General features: G+C 38.6%; 1 protein-coding gene across 11 annotated transcripts in view; it reads right to left on the bottom strand.

Annotated features, from left to right (window-relative positions):
• The window catches only part of RIMS2 (regulating synaptic membrane exocytosis 2), a 605,965-nt gene that overhangs the window by 567,302 nt on the left and 19,585 nt on the right, over nucleotides 1-19,078 (bottom strand). The window lies entirely within an intron of this gene.

Below are 19,078 nucleotides of genomic sequence, written 5' to 3'. Positions count from 1 at the left end.
CTAGGGGAGAATAACACTTTAATTTGAGCTCCCCCGGTGGCTCAGTGGTAAAGAATTCACCTGCCAATGCAGGAGATGCAGGTTCAATCCCTGGGTTGGGAAGATCCCCTAGAGAAGGAAATGGCAGCTCACTCCAGTATTCTTGCCCAGAAAATCCCTTGGACAGAGGAGCACAGTCCATGGAGTCACAAAAGATTCCAGCACAACTCGAAACTAAACAACAACACTTTAGTTGGGATTCAGAGTTAGTACTCCAAACATCCAAATCAATAGAAAATGTTCTTCTGCTAATGCTGATCTGTAATATGTGTGTGTTAGATCTGTAACACAATTTTAAGTATTTCATGTTAAAAATGTCTTTCACACAGATAAGAAATATCAAGTACTGACATCAATCCATGAAAATATGACTTAATTGACTACATTCATCACTAAAAGGACACAGGAAAGTGAATTAGCTTCTTCTCTTGACATTTGCCATTTAGCATGTCATTACATTGCAGATTAAGGTTGAGTGATAGCTCTTCAATTGTATAGTTAAATGAAGTTTTCCAGTAGTCCTGTATGGATGGGAGAGTTAGAACGTAAAGAAGGCTGGGCACTGAAGAATTGATGCTTTTGAAATATGGTGTTGGAGAAGACTATTGAGAATCCCTTGGACTGCAAGAGCAAACCAGTCCATTCTAAAGGAAATCAATCCTGAATATTCACTGGAGGCACTGATGCTGAGGCTGAAGCTCCAATACTCTGGCCATCTGATGCGAAGAGCCTACTCATTGGAAAAGACCCTGATGCTGGGAAAGATTGAGGTCAGGAGGAGAAGGGGACGATAGAGGATGAGATGGTTGGATGACATCACCAACTCAATGGACATGAGTTTGACCAAGCTCTGGGAGATGGTGAAGGACAGGGAAGCCTGGCTTGCTACAGTCCATGGGGTTGCAAAGAATCGGACAGGACTGAATGACTGAACAACAACAACAAAAAGAAGCTTTAAATATGTAAATTTTTTGCATTTGCATCAAAGCCAGAAAAGTACTGTTGGCACCAAAGTTTGACCTGAGAAAACAGATCCACCAAAAAACTTGTATGGGAATGAAGAGTTTGCTACTTGCTTTGACTTTTGACAACATATTTGTTTTAACTTTGGAAACATATAAAGCAACTGAAACTATTTGTGATAAATATTAGTTGTCATTGAAATGACTTTACCACAGTATAAGTTCCACATATAAGCACAGTTCTGCCTTGTAATTATAGATTGAACTCAGAAACTTCATCAATTCTGCAGTAAAAGCAAATTTCCAAAGCCATTCAGTGTTCAATAATAGTGGTTAAGGGTGTTATCTCATGCAGACACATGTAAGCATTTGTACACAGTTCAAATGTAAGCCCTAGTTCAAAAAATCATAATAAAATGTTAGCACTTCTGGGCCATTAAACTTCTGTGTGATGGAGTAAGTCATGATAGTCAGTTTCTATTGCTGACAAAAATGCACAGAACTAATGCTTACATCCACAAGACAGAATGAAGTTTACTGTTGACACTACTGATTCAATAATCCATGAATTTAATTTAAATATTTAAATATTTTCTGCCAAGTACTCACTCACAAATAATACAGTAAATAACCATGGGCTTTAAACATCTTCTATTTTCAGTCTTTGTAAATGTGTCCAACTTAGCCTTTTTCTATCTATATATATTTTTATCATCATCATTTTTAACACATCTTAGCAGATTTCACTTCAGATCATACAGAATTCATGTTTTGTCATTTTTTTTTTAACTGTTGTCTCTTGCTGTTCACCACATTGACTGTTCATATAGGTTTATTCTTCAGTCACTTCAAACATTAAACACTAACTAGAACTGCCCATCCTGGCCAGGCAGGACAGTAGCCACTTGCATGACAGGACGTCCTAGAAAGGAATTTGGAACTAATAAGCTGCCACCAACTGGAAGAATTCATGAAAGGTCAAAAGGAGAGAGGAGACACCAATCGATATGATCCTACAAACTGCCCAGAATCTTTTTCATTGAAATTCACTTTGGCTGCGAGATGCACAGGACACCAGGAAAGATCCCGAGTCAGAATGATTAGGCCAGTTGTTGTTGTTCAGTCACTCAGTCGTGTCCAACTCTTTGCAACTCCATGGACTGCAGCACACCAGGTTTCCCCATCCATCACTACCTCCTGGAGTTTACTCAAACTCATGTCCATTGAGTCATTCATGCCATCCAACCATATCATCCTCTGTTGTCCCCTTCTCCTCATACCCTCAATCTTTCCCAGCATCAGGGTCTTTTCCAATGAGACGGCTCTACACATCAGGTGGCCAAAGTTTTGGAATTTCAGCTTCAGCATCACTCCTTCCAATGCATATTCAGAGTTCAATTCCTTTAGGACTGACTGGTTTAACCTCCTTGCAGTCCAAGGGACTCTCAGAGTCTTTTCCAGAACCACAGTTCAAAACCATCAATTCTTTGGTGCTCGGCCTTCTTTATGGTCCAACTCTCACATCCATGCATGACTACTAGAAAAACCATAACTTTGATTATACAGATTTTGTCAGCAAAGTAATGTCTCTGCTTTTTAGGCTGTCTAGGTTTATCATAGCTTTTCTTCCAAGGAGCAAGCATCTTTCAATTTTGTGGCTGCAGTCACCACCTGCGGTGATTTTGGAGCCCAAGAAAATTAAAGTCTATCACTATTTCCCCATCTATTTGCCATGAAGTGATGGGACCAGATGCCATGATCTTAAATTTTTTGAATGTTATTGAGTTTTAAGCCAGCTTTTTCACTTCCTCTTTCACCCTCATCAAGAGGCCCTTTAGTTCCTCTTCCCTTTCTGCCATTAGTGGTATCATCTGGATATCTGAGGTTGCTGATATTTCTCTCAGCAAATCTTGATTCCAGCTTGTGATTCATCCAGCCCTGCATTTCTCATGATGTACTCTGAATATAAGTTAAATAAGCAGGGTGACAATATACAGCCTTGTCATACTCCTTTCCCAATTTTGAACCAGTCCATTTGTTGTTCCATGCCCATTTCTAACAGTTGCTTCTTGACCTGCATATAGGTCCCTTAGACAGCAGGTAAAGTGGTGTGGTATTTCCATCTCTAAGATTTTTCCACAGTTTGCTGTGATCCACACAATCACAGGCTTTAGCATAGTCAATGAAGCAAAAATAGATTTTTTTTCTTAATTCCCTTGCTTTTTCTACAATCCAATGGATGTTGGCAATTTAATCTCTCATTCTTCTGCCTTTTCTAAATCCAGCTTGTACATCTGAAAGTTATTGGTTCATGTACTGCTAAAGTCTAGCTTGAAACATTTTGACCATTACTTTGCTAGCATGTGAAGACAACCCAGAAACTAACCCTATTACCTTAAACCCAAGGCTGGGAGCCCCGTGGCAGAGCAGTCCTCCTGGGTTCCTTACCCTGCTGCTCTCCGCTCGGGTGCACCTTCCCAAGTCCCTTGCTTTGTCAGCACAGGCCTCCCTGGACAATTCATTTCCAAGTTAGACACGAGCCCCTCTTGGGCCCTAGAAGCAGTCCCTCTTCCTGCAGCACAAACAGTACTGACTTCTCAAATAAACAGCAGAGCAGTACCAGTAACACCTGTCAACTTCGAACGGGCCAAGAAAAACAATTCAAAATTGTTTGCCTTGTTTTTCAATTGACCATAAGATGTTGCTGCTAATGCACTCAGCTCTGACAATCTGTTCTCATCGAAAGGGTTAACAGTCTTAAACAAGTTTATTTTCTCTGGGTACATTTTTTTCAGTTGCTGCAATCAAATGTTACTTAATTAAATCACCATGGTAAATGGATTGGCTAACGAATTAGTCATTCAGAAACTTTTTGATTCAAGACTCATTTTCATTTTTAAAATTTTCTAATTTTCTCTAGCTAGCATGATTGTGATAGGTGCTTAGTAAGGTAATATCTATTATACATTGTATTCTTTTAGCATACATATATTCAATACATAATAAACACAATGTTTTGTCATCTAACTTGATAACAAAATAATCCACACTCTGCTAGGCTTTAAGAGTACAACAGTTGAAGTCTACATTTCTCATCTCTTCTTGTTTTGACAAGATGCTTATGCACTGGTTAAGTAAAAAATAAATACAACTAAACATCAAAATGGCACTCCACTACAGGACTCTTGCCTGGAAAATCACATGGACAGAGGAGCCTGGTGGGCTGCAGTCCATGGGATCGCTAAGAGTCGGACACGACTGAGAGACTTCACTTTCACTTTTCACTTTCATGCACTGGAGAAGGAAATGGCAACCCACTCCAGTGTTCTTGCCTGGAGAATCCCAGGGACGGGGAAGCCTGGTGGGCTGCCGTCTCTGGGGTCGCACAGAGTCGGACACGACTGAAGCAACTTAGCAGCAGCAGCAAACATCAAAATATAGCAGGACACAGAGCACTCGTTTAATCACTGTCCCAACTACTTAACTTTGGCGTTACAGTGCAAAACGTCCATAAACAAGACAAACAGATGAGCATGCTTGTGTTCCAAAGGAACTGTAATCATAAAGACTGGAATCTGAATTCCATACACGGTTTTCCATGAGCCATAAAATATTCTTCTTTTAAGTTTTTTTAAACACTGAAAAATGTAAAAAGCATTCTTAACTCAAAGGTCATACAAGATGAGTGAAGCAGATTTAGCTTATGGCAGTACTTTGCTAACCCCTAGCCAAAACCCATCTATGGAATGAGAGATTGAAAAATCAGAAAGTCCTAGAGAACTTTTTCCTTCACTCCTAGGACCACATTTTAGACATAATGAATCATTAAGTTTGTGGTATAATTTGAACGAAACAGAGGATCATATTTCTGGACAATAAAGAGCCAAAATATGAAAGAAGACAATCTGACTGGCACCATAATAAAGCAATTTCCTTCAGCCACACCTGGCTGAGCACTTCTCCATAACTCAATGAAGAATAATCACAAATTAACACTAAGAGCACACAATAGTTTTATCTGTGCATTATTGTGCTTGACCATATATATATATATATATATATATATATACACACATATATATACACCTAAATTAACCTTATTGAACATTGCATAGTGTGTCATTTCTAAATATTTCTCGTCTTTATGTAACCTCAGGTAGAGAGCCCCTGGGGCATTGCGGAGAGAACAGAAGACAAAATAAATAATGATTAACTGCAAATACTGTGGCTACACACTGTATTTGGCAGTTTATACAGTTTATCACTTAATTCTTCCAGCCCTGGGTAGACACTTTTACTTTAAATTACAGTCCCTCAGTGTAAATAACTTATTAAAGGCCAAACTAATAGATGGCAGAAGAAATATTCCATACCAGCTTTGTCTGCTTCTAAAACCGGGGGCTTCCCTGGTGGCTCACTGGTAAAAAATCCACCTGACAATGCAGGGGACACAGGTTCGACCCTATGTCCAGGAAGATTCCACATGCTGTGGGATAACTAAGCCCGCAGTCCACCGCTACTAAAGCCCATGCCCTAGAGCCCATATTCTGCAACAAGAGGAACCACTGCAAGAGATACTTGTGCACTGCAACTGGAAAGTAGCCCCAGCTCACAGCAACCGTAGAAGGCCCAGCACAGCCAAATACATAATATTTTTAAAAAATAAATAAATAAAACCAGTGTTGTTCATCTGAATCCAATAAAGCAAATCAACATTATAGTTAATGTCCTGCTGTTCAAAGCATGATCATTTTTTTCTTACAGTTTTTATATAATTTAAATGACATGAAGTAGTGATACTAAAGTATCTTCTGTAGCAGATACAATTTTTAAAGTCATAACCATAGAACACAGAATGCTCCAATAATTAACAGAAATTGGACATGTACTCTTAAAAATTACATTTCAATCATCAAAAAAATCTAAAGTAAAATTCATTGGCTTCATAATGCAAGAAGCAGGTAAAAACTAAACAAGTTTCTACTAATAGAATTATAGCACATTAGAAGTGAAGAAAACATCATAGAGATAATCTAACCCAGCCTCTTAAATTTACAAATAAAGGTGTAAAGGGCCACAGAACTAATGGATGGAAGAGGTGGGACTAGAGCCCAGATGACCCGATTCCTAAAGCACAAGCGTCATTTGTATTCTTTATTTACAACTACAATTCTCAAAGGAGACTGTGTAAACTCTTTACTATTTTCTAAATAAAGGTATAAAAGCTGTCTTTCCAGTATGCAAATAAATTGAGTTTGGCTAACCAGAAATGTAACATCACAATAATCACGCTTACAGTTTGCCCCTAGTGGTATCATTGCCAGTCTAAGTCGGTATTATTCATTTATCTATCAAACAATAGAGTTCAAACTACGTAATAAATAAAACAGAAAACTACATCATAAACGAAGTGAAGTGAAGTGAAAGTCGCTCAGTCATATCCGACTCTTTGCAACCCTATGGACTACACAGTCCATGGAATTCTCCAGGCCAGAATACTGGAATGGGTAGCCTTTCCTTTCTCTAGGGTATCTCCTCCACCCAGGGATCGAACCCAGGTCTTCCACATGGCAGGTGGATTCTTCACCAGCTTAGCCACAAGGGAAGCCCATGTAATAAACAAATCAGAGCAAATATCTTAAGTATCTGAGACTCATTATAGTAACATAAGTAGAAATGTAAAAATGCACAATCCCTTTGGATTAAATATATTGTTATTCAATAGAATACTTAAATAAAGTAGGTGCTTTACCAGAATAAAAGAACTTCTTAAGATCCCATTTGAGCAACTGTACTAATGAATGTAAAAAATAGGTCATTAGATAAAGTATCTGATATAATGCATATCATACAGTAATCTATGCTAAATTGCTTCAGTCATGTCTGATTCTTTGCAACGCCATGGACCCCAGAGGGCTCCATCAGGTTCCTCTGTCCCTGGAATTCTCCAGGCAAGAATACTGGAGTGGGTTGCCATGCCCTTCTCCAGGGGATCTTCCCAACCCAGGGATCAAACCCGTATCTCTTATGTCTCCTGCACTGGCAGGTGGGTTCTTTACCACTAGCACTGTGTGTGTGTGTGTGTGTGTGTGTGTGTGTGTGTGTGTGTTAGTCACTCAATCATGTCCAACTCTTCGATCCCATGGACTGTAGCTTGCCCAGATCCTCTGTCCATTGAATTTTCCAGGCAAGAATACTGGAGTGGGTTATCATTACTTTCTCCAGGGCATCTTGCCAAACCAGGGATCAAACCCAGTTCACTTTCATTGCAGAAAGACTCTTTACCATCTGAGCTATCAGAGAAGCCCATAAATCATCATATTTTAGATTTATTTTCTGGTGCTGTTTTTATATAGAAATATACTTGATTCCTATCTATTAACTTTGTATCCAGAAATCTTACTAAAATCCTTATTAATTCTAAAAGTATATTTTTAGTTGTTTTTTAATTCTCTCCATACTAACAACTCCAGGGTTGTTCTTGTTTTTTCCTTCCCCATCCCTATACAATGTATTTCTTTTTCTTATCTTATTGTACTAGTTAGGACTCAACAGAAGTGGTGAGAGTGGGCATCCTTTTTCCATTCCCTATCTCAAAGAGAATGTTGCAGCATATTAAGATAAGTAGGATATCTGCTTCAGAATCTTTGTAATATTTTTATCAGATTAATAATGTTCCTATCAATTACTAATTTTCTAAGACTTTTTATCAAAAATGGATAATGTATCTTATTAAATATATTTTCTACATCTAGTGACATTATCAGTATTTTTCTTCTTTATTCTGCTAAAGCTGTGAATCACTTTGATTTTCAACCTTATATTCCCAGAACATACACAATCTAATCATGTTCCATTATCTTTTTTATTTCTTGATAGATTTCATTTTTATATAATTTATGGACTTACATTCCTAAGAGAAGTTTAAACTATAATATTTTATAATACTCCTTTATAGTAAAGAGATGGGAATACCAGACCACCTGATCTGCCTCTTGAGAAATTTATATGCAGGTCAGGAAGCAACAGTCAGAACTGGACATGGAACAACAGACTGGTTCCAAATAGGAGAAGGAGTTCGTCAAGGCTGTATATTGTCACCCTGTTTATTTAACTTACACGCAGAGTACATCATGAGAAACGCTGGACTGGAAGAAACACAAGCTGGAATCAAGATTGCCGGGAGAAATATCAATAACCTCAGATATGCAGATGACACCACCCTTATGGCAGAAAGTGAAGAGGAACTCAAAAGCCTCTTGATGAAAGTGAAAGTGGAGAGTGAAAAAGTTGGCTTAAAGCTCAACATTCAGAAAACGAAGATCATGGCATCCGGTCCCATCACTTCATGGGAAATAGATGGGGAAACAGTGTCAGACTTTATTTTTCTGGGCTCCAAAATCACTACAGATGGTGACTGCAGCCATGAAATTAAAAGACGCTTACTCCTTGGAAGGAAAGTTATGACCAACCTAGATAGCATATTCAAAAGCAAAGATATTACCTTGCCAACAAAGGTTCGTCTAGTCAAGGCTATGGTTTTTCCTGTGGTCATGTATGGATGTGAGAGTTGGACTGTGAATAAGGCTGAGTGCCGAAGAATTGATGCTTTTGAAGTGTGGTGTTGGAGAAGACTCTTGAGAGTCCCTTGGACTGCAAGGAGATCCAACCAGTCCATTCTGAAGGAGATCAGCCCTGGGATTTCTTTGGAAGGAATGATGCTGAAGCTGAAACTCCAGTACTTTGGCCACCTCATGCAAAGAGTTGACTCATTGGAAAAAACTCTGATGCTGGGAGAGATTGGGGGCAGGAGGAGAAGGGGACAACAGAGGATGAGATGGCTGGATGGCATCACTGACTCGATGGACGTGAGTCTCAGTGAACTCCGGGAGTTGGTGATGAACAGGGAGGCCTGGCGTGCTGCGATTCATGGGGTCACAAAGAGTCGGACACAACTGAGCGACTGATCTGATCTGACAGTAATGTCAGGCTTGAGTATCAAAGTTTTGCTTACCTCATAAAATGAATTTTTAAATTATTCTCATTTTTTCTATTTTCTGAGTTTTAAGTATTATTTCCTTTTTAAATGTCTAGTAAGTCATCTCATTTTGAAGTTTTCCTTGTGAGAAAGTCCTTCAATTACATATTCAATTTCATTAAAAATTATAGGATAGTTCAAGTTTTCTGTTTCTTCTTTTAGTAATTTCAGTAAGCTTTTAGTAAATTGTTTTTAATCTAAGAATTTGACCATACGAATTAATTTTAACCGTACTGTCATAAGGTTGATCATAATATCCTTTAATTACTTAATGTCCATAGCATCTATAGTGATGCACTCTTTTGCATTTCTGATATTGGTTAGTTCTGCCTTCTCTTTCTTTCCTTTTTTTTAACAGTGATATCCATGATACTGTCTTTAAAAGTTTTATTAACTTTTTATTTGTGGATCTTCTCTATTTTAGGTTTCCTTTTCCTTTCAATGATTTCTAATCTTTATTATTTACTACATTTTGCTTTCTTTGGGTTTACTTTGTTGGGGATTCTGTTTTCTTGAGATAAGTGCTTAAATGATAAATGTTCAAACATTCTTATTTCATAATATATGCCCTTAAAGCTATTAATTACCTTCAAAGTACCCTCACTGCATCATACAAATTTTGACAAGTTGTGTTTTCATTATAATTCAGGTAAAATATCTTTAAATGTTTATTTTTATTTTTCTTTAATCCTTGAATTTTCTGAAAGTGGATTTTTTTATTTCTAATATAAGGGATTTTTCTAATTATCTTTTTGTTATTGATTTCCAGCACTGTGATCAGAGAACATACCTTGTATATTTAAACTGTCTGATTTTGGGGGGAATTGCTTTATGACCCAGTGAAAGTAGAGTGAAAGTTGCTCAGTCATGTCCAACTCTTTGCAACGCTATGGACTATACAGTCCATGGAATTCTCCAGGCCAGAATACTGGAGTAGGTAGCTGTTCCTTTCTCCAGGAGATCTTCCCAACCCAGGGATCGAACCCAGGTCTCCCACACTGCAGGAAGATTCTTTACCAGCTGAGCCACAAGGGAAGCCCAAGAATACTACAGTGGGTAGCCTATCCCTTCTCCAGATCTTCCAGACCCAGGAATCAAACCAGGGTCTCCTGCATGACAGGTGGATTCTTTCCCACTGAGCCACCAAGGAAGCCCTTATGATCCAGCATATAGCCAATTTTGGTATTCCATGTGCATTTGAATGGAGAAGGCAATGGCACCCCACTCCAGTACTGTTGCCTGGAAAATCCCACGGACGGAAGAGCCTGGTAGGGGCTCCTCCTTCAGTCCATGGGGTCACTGAGTTGGACGTGACTGAGCAACTTCACTTTCACTTTTCACTTTCATGCATTAGAGAAGGAAATGGCAACCCACTCCAGTGTTCTTGCCTGGAGAATCCCAGGGACAGCAGAGCCTGGTCAGCTGCCATGTATGGGGTCGCACAGAGTCGGACACAACTGACACGACTTAGCAGCAGCAGCAGTGCATTTGAAAAGAGTATGCACTCTACAGCTGTTGGGTGCAGTGTTCTAATATGTCAAAAGGTATAGCACATTAATCATTTTGTTCACATGTTCTAGGTTACTATTAATTTTTTGTCTGCTTGATCTATTGCCTGAGAACTCCATTATCTGAATCCCTGTGAGTCTGTTGCTATGATCTTTGTTTCTCTGACTTGCAGTCATATGATCCTTTCTCCTGTATGACCAGTTATTTTTTGTATGCATGCCAAGATATTTTATGCAAGTTACAGAAATTATTTGAGGCTTAGGATGATGTTATCTTCCTTCAGAGAAGATTCATTTTTCTTATAACAAATGGCTACAATCACTTATAATCCTGGAAATATTTAATCTAATCAATGACATGGATGGTTCTAAATTAGATTTTATTTTATCAGTAGATCATTCTACTTCTGACTCACCCTTACTCCTAAGGCATGGCCCTTCAGGGTCCCAAACCAAAGCATGGATGATTTAGCAGGAAATCTCCCCTCTTGGTGGACCCTGGACTCAAACTCTTGCTCCCTTAGTCCACCCTATGAGCATGTTGAAAACTCTTCTCAGCTTCTCAGATGTTCAGCCACCTCTGCCTGAAACATAAGTTTCTCCTAAGGGGAAAAAGTCTCACATGCCTCGCTCACCTCTTTGGACTTCCTTCTTCTCCAGGATCTTGTCCCCACAGTCTTCACTGATGTGTTAGCTCTCTGATACCTTCAAACAGATGATTTTTTATATTTGATCCAGCTTTTCTAGTTGTTCTCAGTGGGAGAGTTAGTCCAAATTGCCTAATCCACCATCACCAGAAGTGCACCTCTCAATTTCTCTCATCTGTAAAATGAGGATAATAATGACAACGTCCTCAAATATATCATCAAAGGAGATCAGCGTGCCTATCATATATTAAGTGCTCAAGAACCTTGACTATTGTCTCAAGCTACCTATGACTAATGCAAACAAGCCCCAGTTAATAGTTATCTTGTGGTTTTACCTGCTGAGTATTCATTCTCCTCTAACAGCTCAGAATTCCTTTAATAAACTACCCTTCAACAATCAAATAATCCTGATGTAGCTGTCAGTCAAGGTATCATGTCATCCTCTGACCAATGGTGGGTAACCAACCAAAGGTAGGCCAGTCTGCTTCTCTACTGGTAATGTGAACCATACGCAAAAAAGCCAGTCCATACAAAAAGCAAGTAACACCTTGAAGAGGCATCAATTAGCTTCTATCCAGATCCATAGCTACCCCAATTTCTATCTTTTCCAGGAACTTCTTAAGTTAACCAGGATCCATTTTTTTGTTCTTGATATTAAAATACTCTAATTGAAATCTCAATGGAAAACTCTCTTACTTTCAAAGGTTTTCTACCATCCCTATAACTTCTTTCAACTAGAAAAAAAGGATCTTGACATTACTCAGAAAAGTTGCAAAAAGGATTCTTTTCTCTTATGACTGAAGAATCAATATCCTATAACTTCTCTCTATGCCAGTTCTTTGTTGGTTCTCAGCTTCATTCCTGCTTTTCCATTCCCTTCTGTACTTCTAGGGGCTAGAAGACTGCAGACTACATTTCCTTAATAGCTGGTTTCCAATCAAGTTCTACCACTGGGAAACACTGGTAAAAAGCAGATGGCAGGAGAAAATAAACCATTTTACTTTCTTCCTTCTGTTTCTAGTTCCTGCGGAGGCATCAGCAGTAGTCTCGGATCCTCAGCAAAAGTTTGATCATGGGCTCCGGCTCCAGCAGCAGTAGCAGCACCAGATAACTATCATGCAAATGCTGGCTACTACAACAGAAATGCAGTCCTGGTAAGGGCAGTAGTGGGTGATTGCAGGCTCCAGCATCCTCTTTGGTGAGTCCTGCATCATCAACAGACTTTACAGGTTTTCAAACACCATTAGAAGCACAAGTTCCTGGGCTTCCTGCAAAGCAGCAGCAGCTCCCAAGGGTAGCAATAGTACTTCAACAATCTTAGCACTACAGTACATGTGAGCTCTACATAACATCATTTTCTTTTTTTCTCTCCTAGCCCTAGGAATGGTATTGACTTCTTGCAGTTGCTGATTTTTTGGTAAAATCATTATTCATTTTTTGTTTCTTCAACCTTGCCAATACTTTGGTAATTAATTCTCTATATTAAATTCCTTTCATTTGAAATATTTACAGCAGGTTTGTTTTCCTAGTTGCACAATTTCCAGTGGCATGGGCCTCTTTTTCTATTTCTCCATTTTTTAGTCTTTTTTGTCCATGCTTTCTCTTTCTCATTCATTCATTCCATTTCTCTATCCTCTCTCTATTCATTTTTTTTTTCTTTCTTCTGGACCTATTCCTTAAGTATATCAATAATATTTATGTCATTAATATAATGACACTCAGGGCAAAAAAAAGGTGGAACATTTTCAATTTAAATAACAGTACAAGTACAAACACAATAACTTTCTAGAAACCATAACTCTTTATTAGAATCCAATTTTTATTATAATTACAATTGTCAATACCTAAAAAATATTTTCTATAAACACTACAACAACTCACCACTTGAATAAGTAACATCATCTTAGCCCAAAAAACTTAAGCCAAGTAACAACTGTAATTCAAATAGAAATTATGATTCATAGCTTTAGGTTCATGTTTCATTTCAAATGCATCATCATTATCACATAATAAACCAGAAAAACTCAGTATATGTTTTAGAAGATAGTGATAAGGCAATGTTAATATTTTAACTCATCTGAAAAGTTGAAAAAAAAATCAGTTGAGATCACAATCAAACTTTACATTTGTTCCAAACAGAACTCCTGCTTGGGAGAGAAGTATGCTACTTCTCTTGTTGTTGTTGTTCAATCACTCAGTCATGTCTGACTCTTTGCGACCCCATGGACTGTAGCACGCCAGGCTTCCCTATCCTTCACCATCTCCTGGAGTTTGCTCAAACTCATGTCCATTAAGTCAGTGATGCCATTCCAACCATCCCATCCTCTGTCGTCCCCTTCTCCTGCCTTTAACCTTTCCCAGCATCAGGGTCTTTTCGGCTACTTCTCTTACGCAGCTCTAAAACACTCTCCACCACCACTTCCCCCACATCATACCACTCAACTCTATCCACTTAAATTGTCATTCTATTTAGAATACAACTGAACTCTTTGTCATGTCTTATCTCTGCCTGGCTCCTGCATACTGGTCCATCCTCAACTTATCCACTTAACTTATTCAGCACAGAGATAAGGAAAATAACCAACACTCACAGAATGACTCAATCCTAACTCATCACACCCACATACACATGCACGCACAAAATCCCTTCCAGTCCTCGGGCAAGACCCTCCTATGCACTCTAAGTTCCCCTCATCCAGAAAAGTGGATAGAAATCAAGGTCAATCACATCTTTTCTAGACAAACAATAGGTGAGAAGTAAGTTAATGCTCAATCCAAAATTGATGGTGGAACCTGTATAGTTCAGCAGGAAATCCATTAACATAGAATGGATACTGAAGATTCATGAGATTCATACTTACTCCTCTATGGTGAAGAGTAAACCATTTCTCATGAGCTTCCCCCATATGTATCCATGTATGTATGTTTGTCTCTCTGTCTCTCCCATACACACACACACACACACACACACCTTCATTTCTGGCTACACCAAAATGATTAATTCTGGTTTACCTTCAGGGTCAGCTTTTAGAGTATTCTAATACTACTATAAAATTCCCTGTCACTGTACCCCTTCATACATTCTATCAGTACCTTGAAAACCCAAACTAAACAAAGCATCTTTAGCTCCTTCATTACCTTATTACTGAACACCTACTATGTGCTAGGTACTATGCTAACTAACCTCAAAAAGGAATAGAGTTATCTATCATACAAATTCTTGCCCTCAGTCTTCTCATACTTATAACTATAACTGGCTTAACCTATAAATACGTATCTGCTTAAGATTATAACTTTATTATTAGCCATTTGGAATTTTTAAGGTTCTTTTTTATTATTTGCCATATGAGAAAATATAATTGATTACTCTTTTTCTACATAATAGAGATGGAGAAGGTTAAAGAATAGGACAGCAGTAAATGCTCAAAGAAGTCATTCCCAAGTGGAGAAACATTTATGATACCCTATTAAGTAAAAAACATTTATAAGCAAGTACTAATTAGAATATAAAATTACACATGCAGGACATCCCTGGTGGCACAGTGGGTAGGAATCTGCCTGCCAATACAAGGGACATGAGTTCCATCCCTCGTCTGGGAAGATTTCACATGCCTCAGAGCAACTAAGCCCCTGCACCACAGCTACTGAAGCCCACGCCACACCCTAGAGCAACACACCACAACTACTGGGCCCACATGCCACAGTTACTAAAACCCACGCACCTAGAGCCTGTGCTCTGCAATAAGAGAAGCTACTGCAACGAGAAGTCCACGCACCACAACAAAGAATAACCCCGGCTCTCTGCAACTAGAGAAGGCCCGTGCACAGCAGCGAAGACCCAGTGAAACCAAAAATAAAAATTTAAAGGAATTGCACATTCACCATAACTGCATATATGTAAAACATATTATGCATATAAATGAAAACGATGATAAAAGAATATCTAAAAAATGAACAATTGTGGAGGGCAGTGAGAATATACAGAACTTTGCCTTTTTTCAAAAATGTTTATTATTATTATGCTTTATAATCAAAACTGAGATAAAACAGTCTCTAAAGTTTTAAAATATTTATTTACTTATTTGGCTTCACCGGGTCTTGGTTACATCATGTAAGATCTTAGTTGCAGCCTGTGGGATCTAGTTTCTCTGAGCAGAAATTGAACCTAGGCCCCTTGCATTGGGAGTGCAGAGTTTTAGTCACTGGACCACCAGGGAAGTCCCTAAATTTTTATTTGTATAGAACATAATCAGTGATCTAGGTGAATATATTTAAAAGATGGTGATTTCAGCACCTAGGATGGTCAAAAAGAATTAATATAAATTTAGGAATACTACTATTTTGATCAATTTGAAAAAGTTATTAACAGCTTCGAAATACATACTTGTCAAACCACAAATTAATTCCATAGAGGGCTTAGATTTGGATGAACTGCAGAATTTAAAAAGCAATTGTTTACATTCTATTACTTTTTAGTTATAAAAAGATTTTAAGATACAAATACTGGGTTACTAATGGCGAGTAGAGAAAAGCTAAGGATTCTGATTAACTATTTTCAGCATGTTACTCATTTGTAAAAGATGCTCAACATCACTCATTATCAGAGAAATGCAAATTAAAACCACAATGAGGTACCATTTCACGCCAGTCAGAATGGCTGCTATCAAAAAGTCTACAAGCAATAAATTCTGGAGAGGGTGTGCAGAAAAGGGAACCCTCTTAAACTGTTGGTGGGAATGCAAACTAGTACAGCCACTATGGAGAACAGTGTGGAGATTACTTAAAAAACTGGAAATAGAACTGCCATAAGACCCAGCAATCCCACTGCTGGGCATACACACCAAGGAAACCAGAATTGAAAGAGACACGTGTACCCCAATGTTCATCGCAGCACTGTTTACAATAGCCAGGACATGGAAGCAACCTAGATGTCCATCAGCAGATGAATGGATAAGAAAGCTGTGGTACATATACACAATGGAGTATTACTCAGCCATTAAAAAGAATACATTTGAATCAGTTCTAATGAGGTGGATGAAACTGGAGCCTACTATACAGAGTGAAGTAAGCCAGAAGGAAAAACACCAATACAGTATACTAACGCATATATATGGAATTTAGAAAGATGGTAACAATAACCCCGTATGCGAGACAGCAAAAGAGACACTGATGTATAGAACAGTCTTTTGGACTCTGTGGGAGAGGGTGAGGGTGGGATGATTTGGGAGAATGGCATTGAAACATGTATAATATCATATGTGAAATGAATTGCCAGTCCAGGTTCGATGGCATGATACAGGATGCTCGGGGCTGGTGCACTGGGACGACCCAGAGGGATGGTATGGGGAGGGAGGTGGGAGGGGGTTCAGGATGGGGAACACATGAACACCCATGGTGGATTCATGTCAATGTATGGCAAAACCAATACATTATTGTAAAGTAATTAGCCTCCAATTAAAATAAATAAATTTATATTAAAAAAAAAATTTAAACCACCTTTCAGACTCATAAAGGTAATTTGTTATACTCAAACAATCTAAAAATTCCTTTAGTGAAGAAAATGGTCACGGACAAATACCCAGATGAATTTCACCTATGTCCTTCTCACTTCCTCTCACCCTAGTCTCATCTTCTAACCTCAAAACTGACCTTCATGTAAACAAATATAATTTCATACAGGAATGGCAAGCACAAGATTGGTAGCGGAAAAAGTAATCTAAAGAGCATGGTGCCTATTTTTCCCTATTAATGTTTATCATAAATTTTCAGTGTACCAGGTACATTAAACTTGCATCTCACTACAACCCTATGAAACAGGCATTATTGTCCTCAATTTACAGTTAAAGCAACAGAGAGGCGAGGAGATTAAGTGAATTGCCTAAGGTCACACTGTATGCAGGTCAAGAAGCAATAGTTTGAATCCTGTAAGGAACAACTGACTGGTTCAGGATTGAGAAAGGAGTATAACAAGGTTATCTGTTGTCACCCTGTTTATTTAACTTACACACTGAGCACATCATGAGAAACGCCAGGCTGGATGAGTTACAAGCTGGAATCAAGACTGGCAGGAGAAACATCAACAACCTCAGATATGCGGATAATACCACTCTAATGACAGAAAGTGAAGAGGAACTAAAGAGCCTCTTGATGAGGGTGAGGGAGGAGAATGAAAAACCAGCTTAAAACTAAATATTTAAAAAAACTAAGATCATGGCATCCAGCCACATCATCACTTCATGGCAAATAGAAGGGGAAAAGGTGGAAGCAGTGACAGATTTCTTCTTCTTGGGCTCTAAAATCACTGCAGATGGTGACTGCAGCCATGAAATTAGGAGACGATTGCTTCTTGGCAGGAAAGCCATGACTAACCTAGACTGTGTTGAAAAGTGAAAGACGTCACTTTGCCGACAAAGGCCCATACAGTCAAAGCTATGGTCTGTCCAGCAGTCACGTATGGTTGTGAGAGCTGAACCATGAAAAAGGCAGACTGCGGAAGAATTGATACCTTCAAACTGTGGTGTTGGAGAAGACTCTTGAGAGTCCCCTGGACAGCAACAAGATCAAACCAGTCAACCTTCAGGGAAGTCAACCCTGAATACTCTCATTGGAAGGACTGATACTGAAGCTGAAGGTCCAGTATTTTGGTCACCTGATGCGAACAGCCAACTCACTGGAAAAGACCCTGATGCTGGGAAGGACTGAGGGCAGAAGGAGAAGAGGGTGTCAGACGATGAGATGACTAGATGGCATCACTGACGCAATGGACATGAATTTGGGCACACTCAAATTCCCAAAATTTTGGGAGATGGTGAGGGACGGGAGACCTGGCATGCTTCAGTCCATGGAGTTGTGAAGAGTCGGACACAACTGTGCAACTGAACCACAACTAGTAATTGGCAAACTAGGATATGACCCAGAGCTGACTAATGCCAAAGCCTCCTCTTTACACTGCTGACATACAGTGCTGTCTTAACTCCTTGAAACCAGCTAAGGGAACATAGAATTAAAATAAGCAGAAAAATCAATATTTTCAGTCATAAAAATCCAGCTACTTATATAAGCTATCTGAATTGACTTAGGCTACACAAATTCCCCTAAATTCTAGCCAGATAAAAACAGGATCCGTAAGAGAAATTTTTACTAGAATTCCATCCTATATTATTAAAGGAACCAGCTCAGCTCTAAATCATAATGTTTCTGACTCTGATTATTTTCAACAGAAGTAAAAGACAAGTGGCAAGCTCTGAAGAACTGAGATTAGACTGCTGAACATAGATCAGGAATCAAGAGTTCTGAGGATAAAGCATCGCTTATGTTAATAGCCTAGAAAAGGGTCCAGGAAACGAGGAACAATAGAGAATTGATTCTAAACTGGAAGGCTATAAAACAAAGATTTTTCATGAATCACAGAAATGAATGAGAATTACAGGGTAAAGCTGGGACAGAGCTGAGAAATGTGAACTAGAAAGGGTGGGAAAGAGGAGAGTGTTTGAAAACATTGGAAATATTGAAACATATGGTAAATTGTGAGACAGTTTGAGCTATGGCATGGTTATATAAATTCCTCCTGCAAAATCTGGTGGCAGATTGGAAGCATGTGTTCCAAAATAATTCCATAAGACTTCTATTGAAGTTGAAGAAAATGAGTAATGAGAGTTTTACATCCTTAGCGGTATCTGAGTGGTCCCTTCAAAAGATGGTTTTAGCAAAACTTTTTAAATGAAGGCACCACTGAATCATCCCCAATTTCAAATATTTAATATACACAGTATGTATATTAACTCACTAAATTATATATTTCATACATATATAATAGAGTCCCTTATAATAGAGTCCCCCTTTCCCTACTTCAGTGTTCCAGGAAGAGTGAAAATTTTGTAGCTA

This window comes from Bos grunniens, chromosome 14 (assembly GCF_055505025.1).
Source record: "Bos grunniens cultivar Pamir isolate PY7600 chromosome 14, Bosgru_T2T1.0, whole genome shotgun sequence".
Taxonomy (NCBI): Eukaryota; Metazoa; Chordata; class Mammalia; order Artiodactyla; family Bovidae; genus Bos; species Bos grunniens.
The sequence above is the reverse complement of the archived record's forward strand: the minus strand, read 5'-3'. Positions and strand labels throughout refer to the sequence as shown.